Source organism: Nyctereutes procyonoides, unplaced genomic scaffold (genome assembly GCF_905146905.1).
Source record: "Nyctereutes procyonoides isolate TBG_1078 unplaced genomic scaffold, NYPRO_anot_genome, whole genome shotgun sequence".
In the NCBI taxonomy this organism is placed as follows: domain Eukaryota; kingdom Metazoa; phylum Chordata; class Mammalia; order Carnivora; family Canidae; genus Nyctereutes; species Nyctereutes procyonoides.
Window position 1 is genome coordinate 2,055,024 of NW_026575026.1, and position 14,210 is coordinate 2,069,233.

Consider the following 14,210-nt stretch of genomic DNA (forward strand, 5'->3'; position numbering starts at 1 on the left):
CATACTCAAGTTGTTGTAAAATAAGCACTCTTTCTACACATTCCTTGGTGCAGCCACCAAAACGCCCTACTGATTGAGGCAAACAGTTGACCATATACTTTCAGTCTTTCAACTGTGGGGGAAATTTCCCACTTAGCTTCCATGTGGTTACTATTGACACAAAACCATGGTCTATGTTGTTTGTTTGTTGTTGTTGTTGTTTTCAGAGAGTTGGAGAACAATGAACAACTCTTTACTTCTAGAAATTTTTGATAACTTGTGTTTACAGGTAGCCAAGATAATATTTTATTGTGTCATGCTATCAGATATACCAAAATCTGAAACTGGTAGATCATGTGTCATGTTTAACAAAATCTCAATGCATTTAGCAGCCAATAAATCTTTACACAAGGAAAAGGTTGTGTTTTCAATGGTCATTGACCTTATATAGTTTTCCTAAACCAAAAATGTAGGTTTTTCATAGAATCCTTACTAACTATAATTAAATATTTATTCTTTTAAATTATAAAGAACATGCATTAGGCTAATTATAACCAGTGGACAAAGTAACCATCATATAATTAGTTTAGGCTACACTCCGAATTGATAAGCTTCTATGCTTTGTGTTCTGTTCCATTCATTATTTCATATTAGGTTTGCTGCCAACTCCCTCTCAGTAGAAACTCTTTAGGCACCAGTTTTTTCCAACAACAATGAGTCATGTTTTTATGGTGAATTAAATATTTTAAGTATATTTACATAAACTTATTTTTTACATAAACCTAGTTTTAAGTTAGCACGAATGAAGTTTATTATTTTTAAGTTTTCTCTACACTTTCTATTAATGAATTATTTGGAAGGAAGTATCAAAAGCTAAAAAGGTGACATTTGTAACATTTTAACCCACATAGCTCTTGACTTAATATATATCTATATAAATGGGAACACTAAACTCATTATTTTTAACAGTCACAATTCTGTACAATATCATCACTTAACATATTTATAGCTAACTAAAAACAGAATACTGATTAAATATTCCACATGAATATCAGTGGTTCAAGAACATCTTAGACTTGGGACACCTGGGTTGCTCAGCGGTTGAGCATCATCTGCCTTCAGCTCAGGTCATGATCCTGGGTCCTGGGATCGAGTTCACATCGGGCTCCCTGCAGGGAACCTACTTCTCCCTCTGCCGGTGTCTCTGCCTCTCTCTCTCTGTGTGTGTGTCTCATTAATAAATAAAATCTTTTTTTTTTTTTAAAAAAGAACATCTTTGGCTGGAGATGATTTTGAGAGTCCTTCTTCCAGATATTGGGGTCGTTTGCCTCCTTGTTCAGTTTGTGGGTTTGCCCATTGTTCGTGTGACTGTTTCTCATCAAATATCAATGTTATGGGAACCTATAATTTGCTCACAGTTCTGTATTCTTAGATAAATGTAAGTTCAAAAAATTCTTCTTTGAAGGGAAATATGGAAACTCCTCCAACAAGTTTAAGCAGAAGTTGAGAGTTTATTACAATCCAGAATATCAAAGCCAAAAACTTAATTACTGAAGCTCACCAGCTATTAATCAGGGATGCCAGCATTCAGGAAGAGCCCATCCCTGTCAGTAAGCTCACCAGCCTTTAAGATATTTCATTACACCCAAGTCTCCCTGCCTCTTGGCATTAACTCAGTAGATCCTACGTAGTCTTTCAGCTGTGTGTGTCATAAAGCCTTATTGCTAAATGATTGCATGATATTGTTGGATACTAGCAGTAACTCATGTGATTGGAAACTGGGATGAAAGGGCACATTGTTTAAAAGAGAAATACCATTTGAGATTTCTTTTTTCTTTTCTTTCTCTTTTTTCATTCATCTATTATTTCAATAACCTGGAACTACAGAGCCATAATTTTATCTAAATGATTTACCTCTCCATTTCTTGTACACCTCTCTTTATATCAAGCCCCAGAATATATGAGCTAATTTTAAAAGATAATTTTAAAAATTATTTTTAAATTCGTTTTTATTTTCCCCAGATACATTGAGAAGTAATTGACATACATCACTGGATAAGTTTAAGATATCAGCACCATAATTTGATTCACATATATTGTGAAATGATTATCACAGTAGGTTCAGCTAAAATACATAAATCATATAGATACAATAAAAGGAAAAGAAAAACAGAAAAAAGAAGAAAATGTCTGTGGTAAGAATTCAGAATCCATTCTTGACAACTTTCTTATGTATCACACAACAGTGTTAGCAATAGTCATACTAATGTACATCACATCCCTCATACTTACTTATAGCTCACAGTTTGTACCTTTAACCATATGAAGTGATTTTCAAGAAAAAAAAAGTAGAGGTGTTCAAATGAAGGAAATAATCAGAAGACACATTAGAATATAAAGATATTTCAATCTTTCTTTGATCATCTGACCTTCTCTCCACCAAATATTTGTGATTCCCTCCAAGAATTCTAATTCAGTTGGCCTGTCACCACTCACTATTAAATACATTATCTGCAAACCATACTGCTATAGACACTGGAACATTGCCCATTCTCTGTAGTTTCTCTTCAAAAGAAAAAAAAAATCCTTTCTCCCACTCTGGGAAGTGCAATAATTTATTCTAATTCTTTTTCTTCAGTAACATTTTAAAAGCAAAAACAAAAGCCAATGATCAGCAGAAGAGCCAGAAATAGTACAGGAAAACTCAACCACTCTTAAATAATATATATTCACTCTCTCCTGAAATTTTTCCACTCCAGGTTGTGCCATTATTTCTAGTATTTACTCACCCTGAGTCCTGACTGATCTACAAATATGGATTATCCACTTTTCTATGTAATAACTCATCTTGTGGACCAATTTAGACCTTCCCCCTTCTTCCTATAGTTTCTTCAGTTTCTTACTTCATGGATGATTAATTTGCACTATTTCCTATTAGAGTTTAACACTTTTCCTCCCTACTATGTACATGTTTTTAAAGAATTTCTAGGCATTTCATCTTAATTCAAATAGAAGGCTTACTGAGAGAACAAGAGTCCATTCCCTACTGCTGAATGATGGAAAAAATGAGGACATTTATGCATTTATGAAATATTGGAATAACCTTTGCTATAGACCAGGCAATAAACTAGGCACCTTTACAAGCAGTATCTCATTTAATCTTAATATCACAAATATAGGAGTAGGCATTCTTATACATATGTGGTTATTTCAGAGGAGGTTAAGTGATTCGTTTAGGATCAGATAAATAAATCAGTGAACTGAAGACCTGTGCCCAGTCTTCTAATCAGATCCTATGTTCTTCTATCGATAACTGGACTTCTTAATAGTGGCCCACAGTAGTTCCACACAGATAATACTTATTCATTACATTCCAAAGACTTTTGCTGAGTCCGTACCAAAAGCTTCTCCTACCAGTACGAAACTCAGAATGCCATGGTTTCATGTCTGTAGGATTTAAAGTAATAGGAACTTTGTCCCCATACTTTCAGTTACTTCGCTCCCACATTAGCATTATCAAAGTATCCTTCTGAGCAAATCTGGCTCCATAAAAATGACATTGTAGTTACACTTGCTTGGTTGTTGAACAGCAGTTACAGTGTAATTAGTGCCACTTAATGGAAAGCGTTACTGAAGTGCATATCGTTATTAATCAAACTCCAATATAAAGCTGGCTACAGTAATAATGAGTGCAATTATGGCCTGATGAACTGTTAAACTTGAAAACTGACCCTAACCAAATTTTCTTTCTTCAGAAAGTAATAACACCCAAAGGGCTGAAAATCACTTTATTTCTCTGGGCTCTCTTGCCACAAAAACAACTTGGGAGATATTTTCTCATGCTCCACGTTTTATAATTTCATGCACACTGAAGCTTGTAAAGTGGTGTGAGTATTGGAAAATGTGACCCTAAAGATAAGGTCAACTCTAATCTGAACCTGACAAGATTTGATCCAGCCCAGACTCGTTACCTACCAGACAATGTAGAATTTTATCCGGCTACTTTACAGAGTTTCACACACACCAAATCAAACATAAAAAATGTCCATTGAGCCTGAATTACCCAGCAGGAAAATGCAAGTTCAGAGTAAAATACTCATTCCCGTAGAAAGTATTTGACAAAATCCCTAGAGACTTTTGTAAGAAGAGAGTCTCAAGTTCGTCTTCTCTAAATCTTGCAAGTGGCTATTTGACAAATCTTTAATGGCATCTGCATTTCTTGGTATTAGAACAAGTGTGTTTAGCATTTATATGATATCTGAAGTGTTTAAAGCATGGTTTATTGCCTTGCCTTATTTTAGCTCCACAGATCCTTATATTTAAGCTCCGTTCCCAATGAAATATCCTTGTTTTTCCCCAGTAATGATTAGAATGTCTTCTGACTCTTAAGGCTTCCTAAACATTTTTTGCAGATGCATAAGCTAGCTGTCTCACATCATCCGATCACAGAAGAGGAAAGTTCTTGCTCTGAACCAGGGACTTCCAGTTTATATATATTGTCAGGATTGAAATTTTATCAAGTTAGTAAATACCAATAAAGAGAACTGGAACAAATTTGCCACATTCACTAAATCGGGCATCCCAGAGCTAGGTCCAGTAATTTACAGATGTGAACTGGATTTGAAACACGTGAAAAACACAGAAGGGGAAGGACAAAAAGAAAAGAGAACTAAAGCCTAAAAATAATTGCACAATCTATTAAAGATGGGTATGAAAACAGTCCCCTAAAATGGAAGCAGAAATGTAGAAGAGGAGCCTTGAGAGTTCTGTTATTTTTACTCCCACTGATAGCTGAAGTATTAAGCCAACCTCTTTAACATGCACTCATACAGCCTTCTGTGATTTGGCACCAACCTCAAGTTCCAGTCCTCTCTCCCACATCCATGCAAATGCATACTATTGGATTGATAAATTTACCTTACGTTATGTTTTCCTTGCCTCATTATCACACAATGTTATAAATGTCTTTTTTAGCAACATTCTTGAATTCAGTGCATACCTGTGGTCTGAAGGATTCTGCAAGGAGAGAGGGGATGTTTAGGGAAGAAAAGTGAAAAACCACCAAGAAGGAGAATTCAGCTCAATTCCCCTGATTCAGCCCCCTTTTAACAACTCTCAGTATGCCTAAGCATACTCAATAATTCTAGACGCATTCACCAATAATTTTCTCTATCCAGTCTACCCAAATGGTCACCATTTCCTTACTGGATAAAAAATAGATGAAAAGCCTTTTAAAGACAAAAATGTTAGCTAAATTACCACTATCACAATGTAGTTATTTTTCTGTCATGTTTCAAAATATGCTGTTTTCCACTTTATGTATTGAGTTAGTTTGACTCTGAAGTTATTCCTGGGCAAAACCTTCCATTCATTTTAGGCACATTCATTTTGTATACTCAAAAATCATATATAAGTGATGCACTTAGAAGAATAAACTTTGAAAACAAAAGGCTGCAACAGTTTTGTGTCTGCCCTTTCAGCCTCCAAAGGCTCTAAAAACTATCTATATATTCTTTATTATCAAATCTTACATTGAAAATAGTATTATTGCTTTCCAGTTGTGCATTTACAATTTTTACACATTTTATATAATTTTAATACACTTTAAAGAATTGGAATGTTTTTCATTTCTACTATAAGTTTTTAAATAATTGCTCTTTTCAAAGAGATCAAGTCATCTATAAGGCCATCAGAAATCCCCCCTTTCTTTGCATACCTCAGTAACTCTACTTATTCCAGTATTAGGATATCCTCAGAGTATTCAATAGAAGACCCACATACCTAGTGTTTTTTAATCTAAGGTGAGACATTGTGCCAAATAAAGACATTTTACTAATGGAGATATCACCTTCAAATATGTAGTTAATATTTATTACTGTCCTCTGACTAATACATACTAATGCTTAATTTCCCAAAAACTTTGTTAACTGGATGAAATAATCTGTTTCTTCATTACATTAGAGTTGCACCAAAATAAATCTGCTACAGATGACACAGAAAAAGCAAATTTCCTAAGATGAAAATTAAAACCGAAATAACAGTTCAGTTGATCTGGTTGTATTTGAGAATTCCAATCAGTGGCGATTATTGTATCTGTACAATATAACAACCTCACCATTACATAGTTAACTTATTACTTTCCCAACATTTCCTGCTAGTTTTAATTAGCTGTCCTAGCTTCCCAATTTTGAGACTTGTCAAGTGAACACAAGATGAACAACTTTACAACACTCTCTTAAAAGTACATTCCTAACCATAAAAAAGGAAGCAAATTGGTAGAGATGTATCAAAGAGAAATAACGTTCGCCAAATTTTAAGTATCCCAAAAAATCAACTGTACATACTAAGAGAAAATAAATAGATCATTGTGCTTCATTGCATGAAGTAAATCCAAGACAGCTCATTCATTTTCCTTTCCACAAAAGGCCCTCTCCTTTACTAAGACAGATAAGAACGGAAGATGTGAACTGAGCTCAATCCTTCTCTAGTGCATTAAGAACTCAGCACATGTTGCTCAGATAAAATATAAAGTATGCTAAAAGATTTGTGTGTACGCTAAAAGGATTAACCATTTCACCTACTACAGAAACAAACCAAAAAAAGGTATACTTGGGTGTGGGGATGTCTGTGTATGTGTGTTATATTCACTGTCCATCTGCACATATTTATCACATTTAACTGTAGCAATAAATTACTTCACATTCTACTGCAGGTCTAAGATGTGATTCTGTATCAGGAGTTTGAGAAGGCGCATCTCAGAAACCCTTTGGCATGTGTGCCTTGCAAAGAATAAGGGCTCGTGATAGAACCATTGTAATGTTATCGATTAAGGATGCCAATTTTATGAACACTTTTCTTCAGGGAGAGGGGGGAGGGTACTTGCAGGTCAAACTAAGCCCACAGGTCCAGGGTCTAAACAATTGTTAGAGTTCATTGTAATTCCTAATATGACCATAACTGAACTGTAAGAACTAGAAAGTATCTCAAAAACTATGTGATTCAAACCCAACATGGGTCTTGAACTCATAACCTTGAGATCAAGACCTGAGCTGAGATCAAAAGTTGGATGCTTAACCTACTGAGCCAACCAGGCACCACTCAACTTATTTATTTGCACAGAATAAAGTACTGAGAGGGAGAAAATTTACAGACAGTGTCCTAAGTCAGCTCCCAGTTATTGTCAAAATAGGGCCTGGAAATCCTTAGAGTATTTTCCACCATTTTGGAAAAGTACTATGTATATCACACACATGTTCTTCACCTTTGAAGGATTTGGGGGGTGCCCCTTTGGGGCAGGTTTTTTTTACTGCCTTTAAAACACATTCTAATCTCATAAGAGCCTCTAACATGATTTGGGCAGTATGGTCAAGGATAGTGGTTTTGGGGGAAAAAGATAGTGGTTTGGGAATTGAAAGAATCAAGATTTCATCCTTGCTTTGCCAGTAAATAACTTGGACTCAATCTTCAACATGCCTTTTCCTTGGATGCTAAATTAGGAATATCTGTTAGGTTGCGTTCATATCCATTCCAGTATGATTCATGTCATTGTTTACTTAAACTTTTCAAAGTCACCATTTGTTAAAGATAAAACTCTAAAACTGAAAGTAGCTCAATTAAAAGGTAAAGGTGGGGATCCCTGGGTGGCGCAGCGGTTTAGCGCCTGCCTTTGGCCCAGGGCGCGATCCTGGAGACCCGGGATCGAATCCCACGTCGGGCTCCTGGTGCATGGAGCCTGCTTCTCTCTCTGCCTCTCTCTCTCTCTCTCTCTCTCTCTCTCTGTGACTATCATAAATAAAAAAATTTTTAAAAAAAGGTAAAGGTGTATTTGAAACCTACATTGAAAATTTCTACATATAGACCAAAATTATTCTAATCATTATGATCTTTATGTGGTTTTAGTCAAACACAATTTTAGGGGTAGTAAACTTTGTCTTTTTCAAAAATTTAGATTACCTTTCTGTAAATTGTGGGGACTTTGCCCTCTAGTAAAATGTTGCAAATCAAAGAAAAAAAATTACCCTTACATTTTCAGTATTTACACCTTAGAAAGAATGCAAACACTGAACTATTGCAAATATGTTCTCTTAAATATAAGATTTGAATGCAATAATCCCAATTTCTAAAAATGCCTTGCCTGTCATTAAAATATTAGATTGCTCACTGTTTAAGTTCTAGCTCATTAGATACATAATATCACCTATATTTTCTATTTCTATGGAGATCATATGAAATAATTTTTCTCAACTGTCCTGGAAGGAATACATTTTATTTATTTATTTTTTAAGATTTTATTTATTTATTCATGAGAGACACATAGAGAGAAAGGCAGAGACACAGGCAGAGGGAGAAGCAGGCTCTATGCAGGGAGCCTGACGTGGGACTCGATCCGGAGTCTCCAGGATCACGCCCTGGGCTGAAGGCGGCGCTAAACCGCTGAGCCACCTGGGCTGCCCAAGGAATACATTTTAAAATGACTTTAGACTTTTGGTTTTTCCCCAGATTTGTTTTTTTGTTGTTGTTGTTGTTGTTCTTAATGTAGGCATTTTTCATAAGATTTATACAAGTCCTATTTCTGTGTCATTTAGTTTACATAAAATGATCTTGACTCTTCTACTTGTGAAAAACAAGCCGCAAGCATTTTTTCATTTATTTAGCCTCAGAATAATTGCTTGAGATAGTTACAAGAAATAGTACTGATAGTTAATGTTATAGGTTGTCTTTGATCAATGCAAGCCCTGTTGCGTTGTAAATATACCAGTACTGGGGGAATCACAATAAATCATTTACTCTTCAGTTATGTTCCAAAATTTTATTGTTCCATTTAATTCAAGAAGTTATTGCCATTTGATATAACCCAAATTCTCTTGAACTATGCTTTTAAACTTTTTAAACTATTACAGCACTAGCTAAGACTATTTGGTTCATTTTTACTTTTGCGGTTTGAATTTTGGAAAATGCATTTCAATTTTCCTAAGTAAAAAATGGAATTATACTACAGAACATGCTTTTTTGTGCATTCTGTATTCACAGCAATTCTATTGTGGACATGCAGTGAAATAACCACTGGGTAATTTACTTTTCCTAAAATGCAAAGAAACAAACTTTTTTATATTTTCTTCTGTTATGTGAATGCCAATCTACCTACGGGAAACTTCTTGTTAAAAAAATAATTTCTATTTTTAATCAGACAGTGGCTCTGTGCTTTAATTGTATTGCATGACAGGACTTATTACTCAGAAAGACTCCCATCTCACTGATTTGAGTCACACAGGTAGATGCGATTCAGTGCCTTTTGTCATTACATGTTCAAATGCAACACTTATGCTGATAGTTCTTTTAACCAAAGTCTTGTAATCACACTCATTTGTATCAACAAAATGTTAAGTTTTGAATTTAAAAGTAAATGGTTATCTTTATCTTTTCACCAAAAAAATAATTGCATTTTTTATTTCTTTTACATTTCTTTACAGAAATTTTCAAAAGAAAAAATATATAATAGAAAAATATACATAAAAACAAAAATATCTAGAAAATTTTATTTTTTGCTGTTTTCTATGCAATTATGTCAATACAAGTAAATTTCAAAGAAATACTCTGTGTAATATTTTTAACAGTTGCCAGTCACTGGTACTTAGTAAATGAACACTATGCTTCCAGCATAGAGATTAGGGCTGATAGTTAATGGTTAATTAAAAGCCCAATCTTCATCTTAAAAAAAGTACTAATGAAATTACATTAGTTTTACAAACTGAAGATTATAATCACATTTATTTACTCCAAAATTTATCTTAGACTGGTAAAGTTCATAGAAAAAGGCTTTTCACTTAAAGCAACAAGAAGCAAGATGGAGAAGGAAGAAGGAAGCTCAGTATTCAATAGATAGAAGTTTATTATTAACTTTATAGCAAATAAATAGTACATTGCTTTATCAGAGAAAATAATTCTGTACTGGAATAAAAACCCTGAGCTTAGAATAGACCCAAACTAAATAAATCCCTATGAAATACTTCTTGGCTACCTAGCACAGTTTCTAATGCACCATTCACACCCCAGGATCAGCTGTGCCCTGGCAAACCCTATTTCTGTTATATTGTAACATCAGTAAGTCCAACATATCTGAGAGATTTTGAAGTAAGCAAAGAACACCATTGTGTTCTATTTCACATTTTGAGGTTTTCACACCAAGAATTATCATTTTCATTTTGCCTGTTTCCTCAACTGACCTCTGTGTTAAATTCAATTATTTTTTAAAAAATCATATTAATAACATCATGACCAAAGAAACCAATTTGTGTCCCCAGAACAAAGCAAGATAGTGTAAACATAATCAGCTAAACAAGGAAAAAACATTGTGAAATAAACTTTTCAAATTCTTGTTTCTGAAATTTATTCTGTTTGCACTATAAAAATCCTCAGCAGAGCAGACATCACTGGGCTAACTTCTCAGCCTGCTTGAAGGCTGCCAAAAATGCAAAAATATTGACATCTAGCATCATAATATGATTTGTATCACATCACACTTGGGTAAGTTTTGAGAGATAACCTCCTCATACCATCTACTCATTCATCTATGTCTCATCCTACAGTAATGTTCCAATTTGGCATTTATTGAGTCATTGGTGACTTGGGGACCAAGGTAATAAAGATGGTATTGAAATGCATTTGTGGGAATGGGCTAAAGGAGAGAGGGACAAATGAATCTTAAATTGGATGGACTAGGTAATACATGATTCATTTTTTATTTATTTTTGTTGATTACTACTGCTGCCCAAGTTGAATATTGTGGTTCTGGGTGGGGGGAAAAACCTGCTAAATAACCCCTTACTTTTTCTGCCAATTACTTTCCTGTGTATACTTGTAATTAAACCCATTCTGGGATTCATGTCAGCTTTCCTGCACAGCAATCAATACTAAGTTGTAACAAAGGAAAAGAGACAATCTCCGTTGTTAGTAGATTTTGCCTGTACTTGTACAAATAAGATTAGAAGCAGCATGTAGAGTGAGCTGTGAGTACATGACATTTTCCCAATAACAGTTTTTCATTATTTTAAAGTGGGCATGAAACCCCGGCCACCTCGGGTCTTCTTGGTCTCTCCCAAGTGTTAGCAAGGATTCTTTGGGCTATCTTCAGCTCTCTGACACAAAACAAGGACTCCTGGGCAACTGCTGCCCTCATCACCCAAAAGGTTAATGTACTACCAAAGAATACTGCTTTCTGGGAACAAAATAACTTCCCTTTTAATGTGAATATTTAAAATTAGCATGAATTTATGGACATAAATCTAATTCTTAAAATCACCAAACAAGACACAATACAACTTGTGAAGACATGAATTCAAATGTCAGTAAAAATAGATGTCCATTAAATAAAACATCATGTGATGCACTGAAAAGTATCTCTTTCCTCTTTATTTTTTTCCTCTAATTTTTCCTCTCTATTTTTGTTTTATGAAGATATTTCATGTTAGCAAGTATTTATGCTCTTGGGTGGGGGGAGAGTATTTACTGAAGGTATTCAAATGTCTTGAATTTTCAGAAGACGCAATGGTTGGCAGCATACTCAAGATAGACTTATTCTCCTTCACATTTCCAAAAATAAAAATAAAATAAGTGAAAAGCACAGTAAAGTAGCTTCACTCTTCAAATAACAGCTGAGTTAAAATACCAACACTGGTCATAGCATAATGCACGAGGCCAGTGTTCACATTACTATTATTATCAGGATGCAGAGCTTACAATTCAGAACCTTTTACTATCTATATTACATTATCATGGGTTAAGAACATAATGTCAGCTCCCTGAACTTTCCATTGCATTGCTTTTGTTGGTTTTCATAAGGCTAACCCTTAGAGACAGGGATACTTACATCTTGAATTATAAGGATTTGTGCTCTTTCCTCAGTGCCTGAGATTTATATTCATCAATGTTAAAAGATGTTAGACATATAAATCTCTGTGGATCAAGATAAGATAAGAACATATACCCAAAGGGGATTCCAATATACTTTTTATATTTACTATTAATGTCCTGTTACCATGGCTGTGTAATTTGAGTTCATATGCATGCATATTAGAAAGGTAAAATATTAGATGTCACATTTGTTTCATTGCTCTTGAAATGAGATAAAAGAAAAAAATTAAATATGAAATATGTACTAGGCAAATGTTTCCATATTTGCCTTTTTATCCGTGTGCTAGCTTTTAATTATAGACACCACTGAATCATATCATGGCAAGAGTTGCACTTCTCCTTTCTCAGATTTACCTGACACAGAGAATAATGGAGCAATACAAGTAACTATTCTGAGTTCATTATTCAGTGAACAATGTTGCTGAACCTAAAACTTGCCCAGTGGTTTTCCAGCTAGGAGCAGCATGTTTTTCTTATTTGAAAAAAAAAATGTAAAACAATTGCTGAACAATTTCTCAGGTTCAATTCTACAAGAGGGACTTTAAAAATCCACAATATCTTTTATTTCGCTGCATTATTTTTCACTCTAGCAAAATCTAATTTAATTTTCAAGCTGAAACAGTAATAACTTTTTTCCCTTTTATTCTTTGTAAACTTCTAGTTTTATAATAATGGTTTTAAGACACAGTGGTCTCCCACAGAGCATAAAGTACCTTTAGTGGACATCGTCACACACCTTTATGAGCAACTTACATGTCCTTGTGTTTTCAGTTATACAAAAGAATTTGAACTACCCATTATTTATTCATAGGGTTGCTAGATGATATACAGTACATCTAGCTAAGTGAACTTCAGAGAAACAAAGAATACTTTTTAGTACAAGTATGTTTCATTCAAGATTTGGGCCTATGCACCCTGAAAATATAAATATTCATTTATATGAAACACAAGTTTAACTGAGTGTTTTGTGTTTTTTATTTGCTGAAACCTGGCATCCTTATTCCCTCACCTATAATTCTTGACATGAAGCAAGATTCTGGGGTGTTATCCTATAGTTTAGTTTGATTTTATAAATTTCTGTCGCAGTGGTATTCAATGCAAGCTTAATAATGTCATGCAAAATAAAACTAAAAGGACAAACCTGTTTAAATTATCAGAATTTTTTGGTTATCTGAAACAAGGGCAGTTTAAAAAAATAATGTCACTTTTCTACTTGAAAAGGACAGTACCATGTGGGAGAATGAAGAGCTCAGGGGACAGATAATGAGATACAGGCCTTTCATTGGTTTGAATATAGCCCTAGGTGGTAGTGACTGAAAGTTTTGCCATCTGGTACCTGATCAGTGGCTGATGTGAAGCTGTTGATTTCAAGTAAAAAAAAAAATCAAGGCAAATAGCAAGTATTCAAGAAGGGTAATTGTACTGTGCACCATACCTCCGTAACCTTGACCAAATCATCTCCATTCTCCCTCAAATCTCTCCATCTCTGCAAAAGAAGATATACTAGTCATCTGTCTATCCGTCCTTGAATTAAAATATCATCTGGTATTGTAAGACAATTTAAAGATAAAACATACTTTTAGTAGTAATTCTTTGATACCAAATAGCTACAGATTTCTAATTTGTGGCAATTAGGAAAAACCTATATGAAAATTTTAAAAGAAGTAGCAGTTAGGATTTTTCAGGAGCCTATTGTACCCCCCCCCCGAAGTTGAATGATTAGAAATGATCCAACTTATTTGGAAAGGCTCTTAAGGAAGCTACTATATGCGAAACATGGAAGTATTTCTTTCAGTAGAGTCTGAGACCCCTGCCTTCCTTTCACTTTCCAGTTACGTCCCCATTTCCTTTGTCTTGAGAGCACCTGCATTGCAGTTACACTGAAAACAGGGGCACTGGCTTTACAGAAGAAAACCGAATTTAAAATCCAGACCCCCCCCAAAAAAATAATAAATAATAAAAAATAAATAAAATCCAGACCCGCTATTCCATGCTGGACAACCTTGGAAAAGTAACTTCAACCTTCCAAATCTCCAAAATAAATAGTATGATACTTGAATCTAGATGTGACAAGAATAACTTTTTTTTCATACAAACGAACAAACAGAAGAATGGCAATCCCGTGTCTATCTTTGGAAGAGGTTGATTTGGTAATATGTGACAAAAGCCTTAAGTTTCACTTCCCATTTTTCTCTTAGGAAAGAGAAAATAAGAAGGAAGGAAAAGATACAGGAGTATGAAGAGCCTCATCTGTTTGAGGAGCTATGAGCAGTTCAGAATAGATCTTCAATCTTAGGGATTGTCCAAATTGAGGCAGCTAG